Raw genomic sequence first — 19,482 nt, forward strand, 5'->3', positions numbered from 1 at the left:
TATTCAAATTTAAATAATAATTTATTTCATACTTCCTTTTTTGAATATATACATTATTTTTGTAATTTAAACTTAGATGTGATCCCGAAAAATATGACTTGATTGAAGATTAAATGCAAACATGGTTGAGATTATTCAGGAAGAAATAATTTATTTTTAAAAAAAATCTTAATAGTATTATTAAAAAATTAATTTAATTAACACTCGATTTAAATTTTGAATTACAAACTCATTTACTCTATCTTTTGAATTTAGCCATTGTTTATCTCCATGAAAACGGAAATATTTCTAAAATCTTGTAGGTTGTTTCCAACTACCAATTGGACGAACCTATATGATGCAATATCTTATGACGTGTCAACTTTCTTCTTTAGATCCATAACTACTTTGACAGTACAATCCACAAGAAGTTTTGGTAACAGACAACTACTATGTTCTTTCTTTCCACTAGTAATTATAGGGAAAATTATTATTTCTCTAATTACTGAAGATAACTTTATCTTTCCGTGAGTTCAAAATGACGTTATCTTGGGTTATAAAATTAAAAAATTATAATGATAAAGACTAATATAATCCTGCAATATATTAAAATTACCTTGATTTTCGTCCCAAAATGACATCGATTTGGGCTCACCGGAGATAACTTATCTCCATTGACCGGAGAAATCATTTACCCTTAATTATATTGTGTTTTTAAGCTATTGTGATTTTATAAGGAAAATATTTTTGATATTACAGACGTACCGATCATTCATATGTCCTTTATTAAATATGGGAAATATATATATATAGGAGTTTACATTTCTGTAGCTGTTGTACGTGCAGCAATCAAATACTTGCCATATATATGTTTGAAAACATTAAATGTTGGGAATCATAATAATACACCTGTCGTTGTTGTACGTAAAGCGGCTGAGAAAATAATTTTACCATATATATAGAGAGATAGGATACTTTGACACCTCATTTGAGAGCAATTAGATCAAAAAAGATCAATGGTGTCACATGCTTACAAATCAGAGTTGTTGATCTTTTTTGATCTAATGGCTCTCAAATAAAGTGTCAAATTTCAAATTTGATACTGGTGTCAAAAAATCCTACCTTATATATATATATATATATATATATATATATATATATATATATATATATATATAATGGCGGACCTAGGTTGGTTCCATTGTCTGCACTTGCAGACATAAAGTTGAGGAGGAAAAAAAATCACATAGGGTGTGTGATTCAAGTCAAGTAAAAAAAATATATATGAAGATTAAAAGAAAAAATGTAAAGAGTGGAGGAGAATCACACGGGATTTTTCATGTTTTTTTATGAAACAAAACTGGTCAATTTTAGATCAAATAGACATTGACAAGGGTGGATTGGGTGGATTTTTGATCGATTAACCCCTACAATTATACTATATTTTACAAATGTCTTTTTGTGGTGTTTATTTATTTTTTAATTATTATTATCGATTATTTCCTTAAAACTTTGGTTGATTCACCAAAGCTTTACTTTTGAAGTGAAAGCAAAAATTGGATCATAATTATGATCTTTAAAAAAAAATCGAGGGCGACACCCCCAAACCCTCGCCCTGAGTGTGCAGACATAAAGAAAAATTTATGGATCCGCCACTGTATGTATATATATTTCTCTTTTCTTCAATTTATTAGGGGAGTATCTACTCCTGTTACACCGAAAATTTACTCTTTATAAGGTCACGAAACGCATTCGATAAGGTATAAATATTAGAGCTCCACTTCCTGTCATTTTCTTCTTTAAGATTCAAATGTGAAAAAAAGGAAACTTGCTCTTAATTTCCTCAAAAACACGTAAAAGCTTAGGACAGACCTATAATATTCCTAAAATGTCATTCATTGGATAATTTGCATCAATGATGAAATGAGATAATTTTTCCATTGCTAGGACGAAGATGTAAGGTGAGAGGATGTCTCCTTGACGAATTCCCCTTGAAAGATAGTAGTCGGGTTACAACCAAATAACAGTAGCTTTAGAAGATCAAGAGAAGATAACTTTTACATGCCCTTGCGGAGTTTTTGCATACCGAAGGATGCCTTTCGGATCATGCAATGCTCTAACTACGTTTCAAAGGTGTATGTTTTTTTATCTTATCTGATATGATTAAAAAATTTATCGAGATTTTCATGGATGACTATTCTGTTTTTGGTTCCTCTTTTGACTCTTGTTTAGAAATTGTCATATGTTTTGCAAAGATGTCAAGAGAGTAATTTAGTTTTGAATTGAGAAGAATGTCACTTTATGGTAAAAGATAACATTGTTTTAGGCCATAAGGTTTCTGAAAAAAGGTATAGAATTATAAAGAGCTAAAATAACTGTTATTGAGAAACTCCCCCTCCCACTAATATGTGCGGTGTGCGTAGTTTCCTGATCATGCAGGTTTTCATCGACGATTTATCAAAGACTTTTCAAGAGTTGCTAAGCCTCTATGCAAGTTGTTGGTTAAGGATGAAGAGTTCAACTTTACTAGATGAGTGTTTAATTGCTTTTAATTTGTTAAAAGAAAAGTTGACTACTGCACCTATCACTACATCACGTGATTTTACTTTGCCTTTTGAACTGATGTGTGATGCTAGTGATTATGCTATAGGAGCTGTTTTAGGACAAAGAAAAGATAAATTGTTGCATGAAATTTACTATGCTAGTAAAATTCTAAATGATGCATAAATGAATTATGCTACTACTGAAAAAGAATTACTAGTTGTTGTATATGCATTTACAAGTTTAGACCTTGTTTACTTGGATCTAAAGTGATTGTATACACTGATCATGTTGCTTTAAAGTATTTGTTTAATAAGAAGGATGCAAAGCCACGACTACTCAGGTAGATGCTACTCCTTCAAGAGTTTGAAGTTAAGATAAGAGACAAGAAAGGAGTGGATAATTTAGTAGCTGATCATCTTTCTAGGATCCAAGAGAAGGATCTTCAAGACAGACCCGAGTTGATGATCAGAGATGAGTTCCCAGACGAGCAAATTCTTTCAATCAGTGGTCTCCGATTTATTAAATGAAAAGTGCTAAATGTTGATAATCCACCATGATTTGCATATTTTGCAAATTTTAAAGCTTGAGGAACAATTCCTTAAGACTTTTCTTTGCAACAAAGGAGGAAATTTTTGCATGATGTCAAAAAATACATATGGGATGAACCTTTTCTATTCTACAGATGTGCTGATGGAGTTATAAGGCGATGCATTCCCGAAGAAGAGATGAAAGATGTCTTACGACACTATCATGGTTCAAACTATAAAGGACATTTTGCGGGAGAGAGAACAACAGCTAAGGTGCTTATGAGTAGTTTCTATTGGCCTACACTGTACAAGGATGCCAGGAAGTTTGTGGAGGCTTGTGACAATTGTCAGAGGATGGAGAATATTTCCCGAAGACATGAGATGCCTCTTAACAACATACTATAAATGGTAATATTCGATGTGTGGGGCATTGATTTCATGGGACTCTTTCCCACTTCAATAACAGATGGGTAGAGGCCTTGCGGCGGGTTAAACCCACTTTGATCCACTTTTAGGCGAGGCGAGTTAAAGTGAGTTAGTGGGTTGAAAACCACAACTCAACCCATCCCATTTTGACGGATTAATGAGTTCACCTGTCGGACTTAACCCATATTATCACTTTTAAGCTGCACCAATTCCTGGTGGAAAAAAAAAGCTACCCTTAAGCCTTCCTCTCCGAGCCATCCACTGTGCACAACAAACACAACACAACTTTACAAAAGCAAATAAGACAAAAAGCTCACCCCTTTTTCCACTATACTCTCTTGTGATATATATGTACTGCAGCATTTACTCTCACTTTGTAATACAATAATAGTATACATTTTGTTATTTTTTGTTTTTAAGACACATGTTGAAGATAAAAATAACATTTGTTGAATTAAAGTTCTTAAGATGTTAAATATTTAATTTTTTTGGGGAGAGTTATACTTACCTTCAGGTAAATTTACCATCCTTACAAGTTACAACCAAGTCATCACCGTCAAATTAGAATTAAATCCAACAGTTCATAATTGTTCTTTATAATCTTAATTTTTACTCTCACATCCCCCCTTTCTCTCTCTAGATTTGAAATATGCACATCTCTCTCTAGGTTTGAGAATCACCTCTCTCATCCGCTATTGTTACTGCGCTTTGATCTTCAGCAAAAATAAATCTCCAAAACAAATAATCGGATGAGTTAATTCATATGTAAACATATATCAATTCATATGTACGCTAATTCATAATTTGTTGTATTTTGTAGCAATTTGGTAAATAGCCAAATAGGCTTTATAGCAATTCAAAGGTTGGGTGCTGTCCGTGGGATTCGTAATTTCAATCCATTGTTGTATTTTTGTTTTTATAAAGATTAAATTTTTTTTTTCTTTTATCTGTTACGTTCGTATTATAATATCATATCATAGTATTGTTTATTGTCACTTGCCTGTAATTAGGCGTGGGAATTGAGTGAATCCGAATAACAGGATTGGTTTCAGTATCTTTCTCTTTTTTCGTATCATTTTTTTTACGCTGATTCGCTGATTCTTAATTTGTTGTGTCTTGTATGCATTTGCACCTCATTCTATATGTGATTCCGAAGAACTAGGAGTGAAGAGAAGAATTTGGAGAGAGAAGTGTGCAGATTCCAAATTTAGAGAGACAGAGAAGGGATGGAAGAGTAAAAATTAGGATTATAAGAGATAATTTTGAATCGTTGAATTTAATTCTAATGTGACGGTAATGACCTTGGTTGTAAGGATAGTAAACTTACTTGATTGTAAGTATAACAGTCCTCGTATATTTTTTTTTAGGAATATATAGAGAGAGAAGGAGGTACGAAATACGATATTAAAATCTCACGCCAATTATTTAACATCTTATTCTAATTGTATTAGCTTTTCTTATTCCCTGAGTAAATTTTCAAGGGGGTGAGGTGAAGTAGTTTAATGTTTTAGGCAGGAAATAATAAAAAAATATTTTTAAAGTAGATCCATTTCTAAAAGAAATGAATTAGAAATATGTCAATTTTAAAATTATAGGGTTTTATACAATTTAAAACATGGAGAAGGTTATATTTATAAACTTTTTTTCTTACAAATTATACGAAGCATGACTGGTCAGACTTCAATAAAAGTCAAACATAATGTAATTTGTAAGAATTTATAAACAAAATTTTTATAAATATAACCTTTCGATTAAAACATTACATTTTTTCAAATGCGTTTTATACGTCCAGACAGCCACCTTCGGCCCTGCCTTTTGTTTTTGTTGGATACATTTATTTTCTGAGTCTCAGGCAACACCATCAATTTACTGTCCGATCTCTGGGCAAAGAATTTAGCTTTTCGCTCTGTGAAGCTTCAACGCATCGAAGAAAACTGCAGGTACTACTTATGTATCTGCAATCGCAATTGTCTATGATTAAACTGTTGGGATATTTCAGTGTTATGAGTCTTACATTAATTGATAGTGGGCTAAATAAAATACATATAAATAAGAGGACACATGAACCCAATATTTTAAGATTTTGGATCGAGATGTGATATTAAATCCACTTGTTATATTTGATCCACTTAGCTCATTGGTAGTGGTTTCCCACCATGGACTTCCCAGTTACCGCTTCAACCCGCTCAGCTTAGTTATAGTTCATAACGGGTTGATGGCGGATTGGCCCGCAGGTTAGTTTTTTTTTACTATTAAGTAGTATTTTATTTGTCACTAAACTTTTGTGATAAAATTTTTATTTTTATTTTAGTACTTCCCTAGAAAAATGAAAAAGAAAAACTTTATTTATGACAAAAGTTATCTATATAAGGAGGCAAAAATAAATTCTTAAAAAATATTTTACTAAATATTAGCTTATATTTAGGCTTGAGATTCGAGAGAAAAATTATAGGAAGTGTGAAATAAAAATAAGTAATATTATAAAATTAAAAAATATGATTTTTTATTATTTTTTATTTTTTAAACTGGTTGACTTGCCAACTCATCTCAAAATGGGGTAGATTGATATTACCAACCCACCATCAAATGGCGGGTCAATCCATCCCGCCCCATCGGGTTTTTGACGGATTGACCCATTTTGTCACATCTAATTGACATACTTTCACTGTTCCTGTGACAAATATATGAACCACCAATGGTTCAAAGCCTCATAATATTGTATAACATACTTTGTTCTACATTCTCCCTAATTTGTGATCCATGAGCATTAACTTTCGGAACTCATTGGCTTTTATGTTTAAAGGACGACATCTTTAACTGTTTTCATGTGATATGCTGTTTAACGCAAAATAAAATTTACTGTAGGGGAAGGGCAACATATTAGCTAGTTGATGCATATTCTTATGGGTGATTTTTTCTTAAGAAAAATAAAATAAAATAAAGTAAAATTTCTGCAACTCTAAATATATTGTGCATAAAAGAATATTTAAAGTTGGATCTTGTCTGTTTAGGAAATATATTGATCATGGGTAGGCCAAAAGATAATTACTACTGAATTTTGTGCATATGGCAGAAGATGGTACGATGCGGTGCAAATTTTGTAAACATGAGTTCAAGGGAGGTGTTTCAAGAATTAAAGGTCATGTGGGTGGGGAACCAAGGAAAGGCATTAAGTTATGTGATCATGGCTCTATTCCTAGTAAGGAAGGAGTTGACTACTATGTTAACGCTGGTCCAAGTAATCCACAAGATGCTGTAAATCCAATGAGTTCATTACAAGGAGGAAGTATTCCTCGTAAGGAAGGAGTTGACTACTATGTTGGTGCTGGTCTAAGTAATCCACAAGATGCTGTAAATCCAATGAGTTCATTACAAGGAGGAAGTATTCCTATAGTAAGGAAGTAGTTGACTACTATGTTAATGCTGATCCAAGTAATCCACAAGATGCTGTAAATCCAATGAGTTCATTACAAGGAGGAAGTATTTCTCGTAAGGAAGGAGTTGACTACTATGTTAATGCTGGTCCAAGTAATCCACAAGATGCTGTAAATACATGTAAGCTTGAAAACATGGATTTAAAGCAGTTCTGAGGACAAAAATGCCCTTGTGGGCTTGAAAACATGTAAGCTACTACTAGGATCAACCAACCTCACCAGCCAACTTGAGCAACAGATATCAGCAGGAACGAAAAAAACAGACATATCCCTTAAGAACCATCTTAACTCCAAGCCTAACCGTCGAAAACAAAACTTGCTAGTGCTATCATCAACTAAAATGGGAAGAACGAGTAAGCAGCATTCTAGACCATGAAAAGATATTTCAGATCATCCACTGTAAGGCGAGTGGTAGAACTGCCAACATGGTCTCCACCAAAAGCAGATGCAACCATTTTTCTCTCGTCTTCCTGCCAGATCACAAGACCATCATCAGAGTTTATCATTCCTCTACACATACGTCAGATATATACTATCTTCTACCCCTTCAAACAATTCCCGCCCCCCTCCTCTCACATCTCAAAGCTAAACCATAACAAAAATCACTTCATTGATAGCTTCCCCTTTATCTTTCAGAGGAAGCAGCCACGCAAATTAAAGTGATATGGGATTTTATGAGACCAATTTCCCCTTGTGAACCACAACTGAACTTATGCCGATTCATAAATCCCCAGACGCAGGTTACACTTTCCTTTGTACAAATTAAAACCAAAAAAGAAAAAAAAAAATTGTTTATGTCATAAAAATGTCATTTTTCAACTTATACAAGCTCGGGGTGAGATTCATATCATTCAATAAATTTAAAATGATAAAAAACAGAGGGAAAAAGAAAAGGTGAAACAGAAAACAAATCAAAACTTTAGAATCAGCTCAATTTCCCCATGGGCTGCTAAGCCTCACTCCTAGTGAATGTAAATCCAATTTTTCCACCAAGACAGACAGTATTTTGACGCAAAATTAACTGACAGAAATAAAGACCTGAAGATTCAGTATTCTATCTTCGACCATATCTTTTATAGTGAACCGTGTCATGGTAACAGGACGAGTCTGCCCAATAGCTTGATCTTCAGTTGTTGGATTCCACCAAGGATCCAATAGAATAACATTGACATGCAGCAACCATATTCAAACCAAGGTTTCCTGCTTTTATCCATCAGCATAACAGTTATCCGAAACAAATTTCAGTTAGTCAAACACCAAAGACTACCAAGGTTGATAATGCAATTTCAGTGGATAATGCAATTTAAAGTAGTAGTTACAAAACATACTGACTAAAATTGCATCAAGCATTAACAATTCACACTAGTAACAATTCACAGCAGTAACAATGGTGGGAAGAGCCAAACCTCAGGATCAGTATTAACTGTCTGATGGTTGAAGAGATGACGGGAGGGTCCTCTTGAAAGCTTGTTGAGATGACATTTTCTCACAATCGGCTCGGCACCATACATGTTAGAAATTCGGGAATTAAGTGTCTGATGCTGACTTGTGTTTCCATTATGGGTATGATAGGAAGTTTCGTCTCTCCGTGATGCAACTCTGTGATTCAGTGTATTGTTGCTGGACACAGGTTGAGGCCTGACTTGTGAATGCAGCAGACAAGCATTCAGAGACTAGGGTTCTTTCCAGTTTTAAACCAAAACGCAGTAACCGAAGAGTAAAAGAGGATTAAAACGACATATGAAACAAGAATATTTATATTATCCTTATTTTTATAATTATTTTATTTCATATTTTTTTATTATTATTTTTTATAAAAGAATACCTTTTCCCATTGCACCAAAATTCTACTCCACCATTTCTGCCTCTGCACTCTGTAGCAAACCCTAATTTTACAAGTATTCCTAAAATGTCATTCATTGAATAATGGAACACAACTCATTGGATAAACACATTGTTAACAATGGGATTGAGTTAGTTAGTTAATTCTCTCTTGATGATAAATGTATAAGTTGAATTTCAATTTCAATTTTAATTTTTTTATTAATAGATAATTGAGAAGTATCCGTTTATAAATTTTTTTTTACAAATTACACTGAGTATATCTTCTTAGATTAAAATATGACCTGTCATATTTAGTGAAATTTGTAAATATAACATTTTTTTGTCGATAATATGTATTTTCATTATATATATATATATATTAAATGGTGGTTTGTTATGGCTTTAAAACTTGTTTGCTAACCTGTTTTGATTTATTTGTCTTTGTCAGTTTTATAATTGTGCTGTCATTAAATCGTACATGCTTTCGCTTTAAATCCGTTATTAGCATTAATTGCAAAAATTTATTTTATTAATTGCTTGTGTGCTTTTAAATTGCATTTTTATTAAATATTGCGTGATTTTGAATCAACGCATACACCGTGACACTAAGAGCTGTTTGGTAGTCGGTATTTTTTAGAATTCTTGAGAAAATAATTTTTTTTAAATTTTTAATTTTTGAATATTATCGTAAACTGAATATTTTTATCATATTTCTGAAAATCGAAATTTTCAGATAAAAAAAAAATCTGCTCTGCCAAACGTCCCTGAGGTTAATATCTTTAGCCAAGATCTCTATAATGTGATTTTGTTATTTTTATGTCATTGTATTTGCGTTATGTTCTTATATATGTAGTATTAAGATATTAATATGAACATTTTACTGTTTTAATTATTGTTATATTTTATTATAAAATATAGGTTTGGAAATTAATCAATATGAAGTGATCTATAACGTTTAATTAGTGAGAGATTAACCATATCATCTTTAATAATTCAAAATATATATTAAGAATTTTTTTTATATTCAATATATTAAGAGCTTTTGAATCACATAATATATATATATATATAAATAATTGTAATTGATAACATAAATTTTAATTGATAACATAAATTTTAATTATACTTTATATGATTAATTAGGATATAATATCAAATTACATTCTTATCCCATTTGTATAAGTTAATCATTTTATCATAAAGTTTTATATGAATTTGTATCAAATTGATTCATTGCGACGCACTTACAGTTGTCCCATTGCACATAGTCCAACCATTGATTCAAGAAGCCTGAAGTCAACCAGAATTGTGGCTCAATTGTTAAAAGAAATAATAATTTAAAATATAACAAACTACAATCAAATTTAAGTTCAATGAAGCAGCAGATATGATTGTAATTTGTCTGACAAAAAAAATAAAGCAACACATTTGACATGATTTGAAATCTTAGATTTTGGACGTGTTTTGAATGATTTGATTGTGATTATTCATTTTTTTTTAGATGTTAATTACCGTTATATTTATTTTAGAAATTTTTTATTTTTACAATTTTGGATTTTAAATTTTAAATTTGGATCAATTTATAATTAGTCTATAAAAAGGTGCTTATGACCCTTATTGGAGGGGTGAAATTTCATTATTTTGTTAATAGAAATTAAGAAGAGGAATGTTACTCTTTTATGGAATTCTTATTTGCTGTCTAGTCATATTTTCTATGCGTTTTCGACATCTCATTGCATGTATTCCTTATTTGTGGTTATATATTTTTACCTGCAAATTATAAATGTTTATATGTACCGTATTTAATGTCTAGTATTCTATGTAATTTAATTGATTATAGATTAGTCATATTATATATGAATTATATACTAAGAAGTAAGAACCCCTGATTATAATTAATGTCATAATTAATTGAGTTAACTATTTGAATTCAATTAATTAGAACAAAATAATAAATCATAATTCTTAATTTACCCATAACTATTGAGAAAGTGATAATAGAAATATTGGTTGATTAATCATCTCCCCCTGTTATAAAAAAGTAACACTTTACCCTTATTTTGAAACTATATATTAATTTGTCCTTCTTTTCAAACTATATACTGATGTAATGCTATTTGACAAAAAATTACCTCATACTTATTCGAGTAAATGACTTACTAAGGACTAGAGTTTGGTCAAATTTTGGTAACAATGGGCAGATTCGTATATAGTTTGAAAAAATAAACAATACCGTAAATTGATTATAAAAGAGGAGCAAAATGGTCAATCAAACTAGAAACATAATATCCATGTTTTATCATAAAATAAATATGGACCTCAAGTAAATCCCTACTATATATATTTGTATGTATTATTTATTTTGGAAAATTCATTTTTTTAAATTCATGATAATCCTGAAAAATTAATTTAGACAAAAAGTTTGATATTTTTCCTTAGTAGTTGATTTATATAAAAATCATATTTTGAGACTTTTTTAAAAGTATGGGTGAGCATTCTAAAGAAAAAGCTCATTGCATATATTATGAGTATTTTTTCTCAAGGTGCATTTAAAATAATTTGATAATCAAGGCATGAACATATTCATTGAGTTCAACTCTTAGGATTAATTTGTACCTATTTTCTTATTGATTAGAAGTTATGTTGCATGTACGAGACACGACACGATACGACAGTCCGACACACTAATTATAAAAATGTTAGATTTTGACATATTAGGACACATTTTGATATTAAATAATATTTTTTATATATATAATATAGTTTACATTTAATACATATAGCAGCCCATAATAAGTTATATAATCAATCAAATATCAAAATTTCATAAAATAAATGTAAAGCAAAAATAATTTTTCATGTCAAATTATATAATTGAAAATATTTGATTTATAACCACGTGGGTGGGCGTGATGGTTCAGCATCTCGTCCCTTAAGCAAGTGGTTGGGGGTTCGAACCCCAACTCTTGTGAATGGAAAGCATTCTGTGGCCAGCTCTTTACCGCTTTGTGCGCTGACCCGGGGCGAAGGATTAGTCTCGTGGCTATCGGTTGTAGGGATACCCAGATGTGATAAAAAAAAAATATTTGATTTATTTTTACCAAAAAAATATTGATTTATAAATTAATTTTTCATGTTTTGTTAAAAAGATAAAATTTGGATTTGCATGAGCATTGACTGCATGTCAGAAAACGTTGACCGGGTGTTGGACACATGTCATAGCAAGTCCATATTCGACACGCATTTTATTGAAAAAAAGTGTGTTTGTGCTTCATAGATTAGAAGTGTGTAAGGCAACTTGTATCAATAAGAGAATAATTATCTAATAAAATTAAGGCTTTCATACTTTTGACTTAGAGTTAACCTGAAAGTGTAACACCTAGAAAAATATTAAAATAATCTAATTAAAAAAAATGGTTGTGAGGGGGGCAAAGTGGAGGCACCCCCTCCAAGCTATTTTTTTATTTATTTATAAAGGTATTATTATATTATTATAAAAAAAAACAAATCGAAATTCTATCTAACCCAACCCCCCCCCCCCCCCCCCCAAAAAAAAAAAGTTAAGTGATGGCATGTGGGAAAAAAATAGAGAGAGAAAAGGAAAAAAAGATAAAGAAAATAAAAAAGTAATATTGGGAGAGAACCTCGTTATCCTAATTTCATTCATCTTCATTTATTTTTATATTTAAGATTGGTATTTGGAAGTTATTTATTTAAAAGTTGTGAAGGTATCGTTACTGTGGTGAACCATTTTCTTATGTATTTATTCTACTCTTTTTCTTTTATCTTCCATCTTTGGTTTTCTCTTCTACCTTTTTGTCTATGTTCTAAACTTTGGTTTTGTTGATTTGATTGTAAGAATAATATTGAATCTAGACTATGGAACTAGTTGATTTGTGTTCTTTTGGTACCAAATGAATATTAGCAGAATATGTAATATTTAACTGAACGATTATGGTGTTAACTAACCCAAGGAAGTTTGGGTTCTTATGGTAATATTGTAAGGGACACTTTATTTGACTTTGAGCTTAGTCACTCAGTAACCTTTCTCATTCAGAGACGCCTACAGGCTTGGTTTTAGTAGTTTTAGTTAAATATTACACATTTTTTCTATGTTTATTACTTAGTTATTATTGAAATATAGGCTTTATTATCGTGAACATGCTTTAAGAGAGTGATATTTCCATTGAAGCCATTAGACTGGTTATAGTTTGAAAATCTCAATATTACTGAAATTTATCTCACTAGTGTTTATGTTTATACTTACAGTTTCAGAAGAAAAAAGCATGCCTAATATGTGTAACCTTGGAAAGGGATAGAGCGTCATTATTAATGACTTTGAAGACCGTACGGAGTCCAAGGTGATCGTGTATACCCATGGAGTGACTGTAATTTTTATCCTGATAGGGCAGAAATATTTCCTTTCAGTTTAGATGATGATTAAATATGTTAAGGCTTAGTTAAAGTTCTTACTTGATGTAACAAATAGATAAGTGTGAGAATTAAGCCTAACTAACTAGATGGCTTGTGTGCCATAACCATTGATGTAAAATAGTTTACGAACCATAAATCAATGTACCTAACTCTGTCATATGTATAATTAACTTTAAGTATGTTTTTGTCATATGCCTTATTTGATAACCGCTGCTTTAACATCTTATATCACTTTTATTATTTTATAATTCTTATTATTTCATTTAAGATATAATTTAAGAAGTAATGTGATATTCTCTATGCAAACTAGATACAGAGGGTGTTGCAGAAAGTGTGTTTTGCAATTATAAGGAGTTCGACAATTATGGCATAATTTACTAAGGTAAATTGGGTTGCCTATATCTAGATATTGATTTGGGTGAATTATTGTATAATGGCAGAATAAGTAATATTCTGCATTTTGAATCGAGCTTGACTCGTTATAGCATATTTGTCTTTCAATTGAATAAAGAGGTATTTGAATTGGGGTTGTAGGTTATTTTTCTTCTCTTGGAGTTTTTCCCATGTAATTACTTGTTTATCTATTTACTATTTTATTTATTTGGTAAAATTAGCATTGATTTAGATTTAAAAAGCTTATATAATTCAATTCACCCCCTCTTGAGTTCATTTGGTTCCAAAATGTATAATAAACAATGGAAAAAATGTTTGTCCTTTTAAATGATACAACTTTATGTCATTTTAGATCTTAACCGTTGATTTCGGCCAATCAACAGTTAAGATTTATTGAGTTTTATTTCAAATTACTATTTAATTATTAATTTTGATCCAATAAATCCTAACCGTTGATTGACGAAAATAAAAAGTTATGATATAAAATGATACAAAGTTATATCATTTAAAAAGATAAATATTTTTTTCCATAAACTATATATGAATAATGTCATATATGTGATAAATATCATACACACACATTTATATATATATATATATATATATTGATTTATGTTTTTACATCTTCTTTATATTGATATATTATGTCTTTAATTTTCTATCTTATCAGTAATTGTACTTTAAATTTTGCATGGTAAAATTTGTATGGTGAAAAAGATTATATAGCTTATAATTTTTTGTTTTTTCTAATTTTCAATGTGATGTCAAATTTAGGGGATGACATGCATGTTATGAATTATATTAAATTTCATTTTTTTTTATTGGATCATCTTTAAGGTATTCGAATATTTATTTGTCTAAAAAGTTATAAGATTCCTTGTAGAATATAATCCAAATATATGCAAAGTCGATAAAACGAGTTTCTTCATCGAAGAAACTCGTTTCTTAGGTAAGATGAGCTAGGAGGATTTCATTGCAAAATACAAAGTTCTGATACAAAGAACAAATTCATGCTTATGAAAAAAATATTACATCAAATGTTATCAATATTTGTGATGTTAAACTATTTTAAAATATTATGATGTTCTGGTTAATTAAAACTACGGAACTGATTTCCATACTAATCACGGCTGGAAGAAAAAATATTTTCAATTGTTATATTAACTAATATAAATTTCTAATTAACCCCCAAGGATAGCTCAGTTGGCAACTGAGTTCCCAAGGATTTGCTTGAGTCAGGGGTTCAAACCCTACCTCAAGAATTCTTCGAAAATCTTTGAGAGCCAGAGGATGTGTCTTTCTCCTCGAATGGGAGGATTAGTCTCATCCTTCCTCCGGTAGCGAAGCACCCGCTGTTCCAATGAGGGGCTAGCCTACAGGGCCGTACCCCGATGACAAGGTGACCAGAGGAGATTGAATGAGGATACCTCCAGGTTATTAAAAAAAAAATAATAATATAAATTTCTAATTAAATGTATCTTTTTAAACGAGGAAGTCAGAACTTAGGGCATGTTTGGTGCATAGTATAGGATAAGGCCTGATAGTATAAGGTCTGATTGTATAAGATCTGATTGAATTTTAATACTATCCAGCGTTTGGCACGGTATTGTGTAAAATAATATATTGTATAAGATAATATCATCTAGTATTTGGTAATGCACTGCATAATACTATATAGGATAAAAATATCCTTTAATAAATAATTTATGGGAAAAATGTTTCTGTAGTTAATGCAGATAAGTTATCCGCATTTATTCCCAAAACGACGTCGTTTTGATATTGAAATTTTAAAAAATTATAAATATAAAGACTATTATAACCTTGAAAAAATTAAAATTACAAAAATACGATGATTTCTGTCCCAAAACGACGTCGTATTAGGCTTACTGCAGAAAAAGCGAACCCATAATTTATACAATTCGTCAAAAAATATCATATGATATTAAATTTTATAAAAAATTATTGATCAATGTGTCCATAACATAAATTAATTTTTATAAAAATAAAAGTATTCAATATTTTAAAAATTAATATATTGAAAAATTAATTTTTATTTTAATATATTAATATTTGAGAATTACACTGGACAATGATGTTAATACACCAACTTCTTATCAGGCCTTAGGTAACACCCGTGTATACCCGATTTGTTAACATTACATCGTAGCTGCTCTTAATTAAAAATTTGCGGAATATCTTTTTCTTTTCCAATTATGACGTCATTGTACTTAGCCAAGTTGATTACTTAATCAATTTCATAAAAACAATGCTTGTATGTAAATTGCAAGACAACTAACTGAAATACCTTAATATAAAATATAAAGTGAGTATGTAAGTCACGACATTACATCACGTAATTCGAACAATAATCCTGATACATTATTACAACTCCAACTAAAACAAGACATAACAAGTCTATGTGTCATGGACAATCCCCAGGCTCACTAAAATCATAAAATGAAGCTAAAAGCATAAAAGCAGCAAGCATAACCAGCATCCAACATGTCAGCATATAATATCATCAATATCTAACTCAGCTCCGGCCTCCTCCCGCCTGGGGCCTCAACCCCCACATTACCTGATACTGAAATAAGCATTCCCCAAACGTGGGGTGAGATCTCTAAACTAGAAATCTCAGTAAGACAAGGGGTCCTCATGGATCTTTCACCCCAAGCTCACTTACATGTGCAATATAAGTTCTAAAAGCATTTATATCAATATCAGTTCCAAAATTATGCAGTGCAATAGATATTCATGCCATGTGTGTTATCACTATTCTACTGGCCAGAGAAATGCAGGAATACGTCTATTACCCACACGTAGTACAAGGAACACCGCTTGCACCTCACCCACAGCCTCACCACCTTGTATGTACCACATACTCAGGCTTACCGTATAGGTGGAACACCACATGCATATCAAAAAGGCACTAGCATATAACAACTCAATAGCATTTCCAAAACATCAAAAGCATGTAACACAACATGCATATAACTATACCCCCATGGGACATGGTGGAACCACAACATGGCTAAACCGAGGACACGAAAGCTTACCTCTTAAGCTAACTATCCAAACCAAGAGTTCACAGCTTAAGTCCAACACACAACAGATCACAATCTGATTTAGGACCAGCAAGCATATCAACATTCATAGCTCATAAGCATTAACATAAAGACTATGTTTTTCCTTTACGTTTTACGTCTTAAGGCTTCACACAAAGCCATAAGCCCTTAATCACTTGATTCTGACTTAGTTCATTAATTACAGAAGTTCAACTTCGTCAATCTAGGGTCCACATACCCCCAATAGTCTACTGTATGAACAATACAGCTACTGTTCTTCGAAATCTCAGAATATCCGGATATTCCTCGTAGCATATACGGATATCCAATATGCGGATATCTCACTATACATATCCGGATATCAATATTCGGATATCCAGATTCCCATATCCGGATATCAATATCCAGATCCCCATATCCGGATATCCAATATCCGGATATTTCACGATCATATATCTGGATATTTCACGACAGAATGCAGTTTCTGCATTTCGTGAAGATACCCTTTCAAGGTTGGGTTTTTACCGATTAAAGACACTAAAACATGCATTTCTATGTGTGTTAGACATTACCCAACATTAGGTTATCATCTTTTAAACAATACATGCATCAAGGTTCCATTTTTAAGCTCAAAGACTCAAGTTCAAGTGTGATGATCATACCACAAGCTCAAAACAGAGGATGAAGGTGCTCTTGAAGCTCACAAGCAGATGCAAAGGTGCTGCCTCTCAAGGTGCATGAAAATGAGATGAAAGGTTGATCCTTTGAACAACAAAATGGTTCCTTGAAGCTCAAAGTGCCAACTCAAAATCTCCCACAACCAAACCAACCAAACCAACAAAGTCAGCCCCAAAACCCCCTCACCAACAGTGGCTGAACACTCCCCCAAGCCCACTCTCCACACTCACAAGACACCACTCAAGTGTATACAAGAAGAAAATGTGAAGAATCTATGAAAAGGTTGCAACTTGGTCTCAAAATGAAGAAGAGAACTTAAGGAGAGAGCACCAGCTGACCAGCCTCCAATGCACTCACGTAGGAATCAGTTTTCTAGGGTTGTGTCCCCTTAATAGGAGTATATATAGCCACTTAAGCATTAAACACGCAGTATTAATTTTAATTGCTACGCTTAGAATTTTAATCCCAAACTTTGAATTCTTAACCTACTCAATTTTACAAGAATTATCATATTTTTATTATATTTTTCGGAGCACCTTTCCGGTACGCGCTTTTCATAGCCAGTATCAGTTTCTGGCATCAGTTCTCATTATTTTGACTTGAAACTCGTTTTACAAGTCCTATATATTGTTCTAGTAATTATCATGTATTTTTCATAATTTTCTGGGATACTTTTTCGGTACGCATTTATAGCGACTAGCAGAACCGGTATCTGCACTTTTCTTTCGAAAATCGACTTTCATCATTCTTAATCACTTACTATAATTATTAAAGCCTCTTAAATATTATAAGGGTCAATTATGGAATTATTTCCTAATTTAACATAATTAATAAATTAAATTTCTTATTTAACGGTGCAGGTTCTTACACCTTATCTCTCCCCTTTAGGCCGGATTAAGTTATACATCATTTTGATGTATTAAAGGATCCTGCTGTATAAGTTTATACTATACGATGGTCACACCAAACAACTGAAAATGTCATAACGTAAAGTGTAAGCTTATATTATCCGGCCTTATACATCACACCAAACATGCCCTTAATGTAGATGTTACGTGTATCTAAAGCATAAGCATTATCCTATAAAGTCGTGTTTTCATTGAGCTGTGAATTTTGGTATTAGAAAATGGAAAAGAACATTTCTCCAATCGTCATTGGAGATAAAATTATATCTAGTGAGCTCAAAATGACATCATTTTGGGCTTATAAGATTAAATAATTATAATGACAAAGACTAATATAACTCTGCAATATATTAAAATTACAAAAATACTTTGATTTTCGTCCCAAAATGACATCATTTTGGACTCACATAAAAAACTTATTTTCATTGACCAGAGAAATATAACTATATTTTGGTTGTATTATTTATATTTTGTAAGAGTGATTTAATACCCTATGTTAGTTTAATGATTTATATCATGACATTCCGAAATATATTGATATAAGATTTACATTCCAAATTTTCTTTGTAATATGTATGAAAAATTATAATTCAAAGTGGAATGTTACGATCTACATTGATATAAAACGATATATAGTTTATTTATTTAAATTAATTGCCACATATATGTGTAATTTTTCATGAGTATATTTATCTACAAATATGTCGGATCATAATTTAAGTGCAATGTTCGTAAAATGAAGTGTGACCACACTTCTTATGTTTCTTATAAATATAATATGATGAATGTAAGCTACATTACTTTATGGATTGATTTTAGATATACAATTCATATTTTTGAATTGCTTGCGGAGTTGCGGGGCTTTTTGTAAGCGAAGTGAAAATTGCATTCAGTCAAGAAATAAGTTGAACATTGCACCACCAATGAAATCCTCATCTACCAGTGAGATTCGAATGCATGAACTTTTGAGATACAAATTTAATTCTTAACCAATTGTGTTTACCCTGGTTAACAAAATATTTGAATTTAGTTAAAAACAAGATCTGCTATAAAATACAAGTACATATTATTAGTGTATTAACTGGCACTATGCATTTGTTAATTTATATTTATATTTTTTGTTAGCATGAAAAAAATAAACAATAACAAAAGTGTGTAAAAAATTACTTATATACTGTTAAAATAATAACCGTTTAAAAATAATTATAATTGAAGGGAAAGAAACATTTATAATTTTGACAGTTTCAACTTTCACGTTTATTTTGAAGTTTTC

General features: G+C 31.2%; 1 long non-coding RNA gene across 1 annotated transcript; it reads right to left on the reverse strand.

The window, feature by feature from the left end:
• Positions 1-6,856: 6,856 nt before the first annotated feature.
• LOC133306461 (uncharacterized) lies at positions 6,857-8,560 on the reverse strand. The gene is made up of 3 exons (XR_009750899.1): positions 8,317-8,560; positions 7,949-8,110; positions 6,857-7,380 (listed from the first exon to the last, which is right to left on the reverse strand). It is a non-coding gene; the product is annotated as an uncharacterized LOC133306461 (long non-coding RNA).
• Positions 8,561-19,482: the final 10,922 nt, after the last annotated feature.

Source organism: Gastrolobium bilobum, unplaced genomic scaffold, assembly GCF_033153095.1.
Source record: "Gastrolobium bilobum isolate Gb01-03AN ecotype WA unplaced genomic scaffold, APGP_CSIRO_Gbil_v1 utg7194, whole genome shotgun sequence".
NCBI lineage: Eukaryota > Viridiplantae > Streptophyta > Magnoliopsida > Fabales > Fabaceae > Gastrolobium > Gastrolobium bilobum.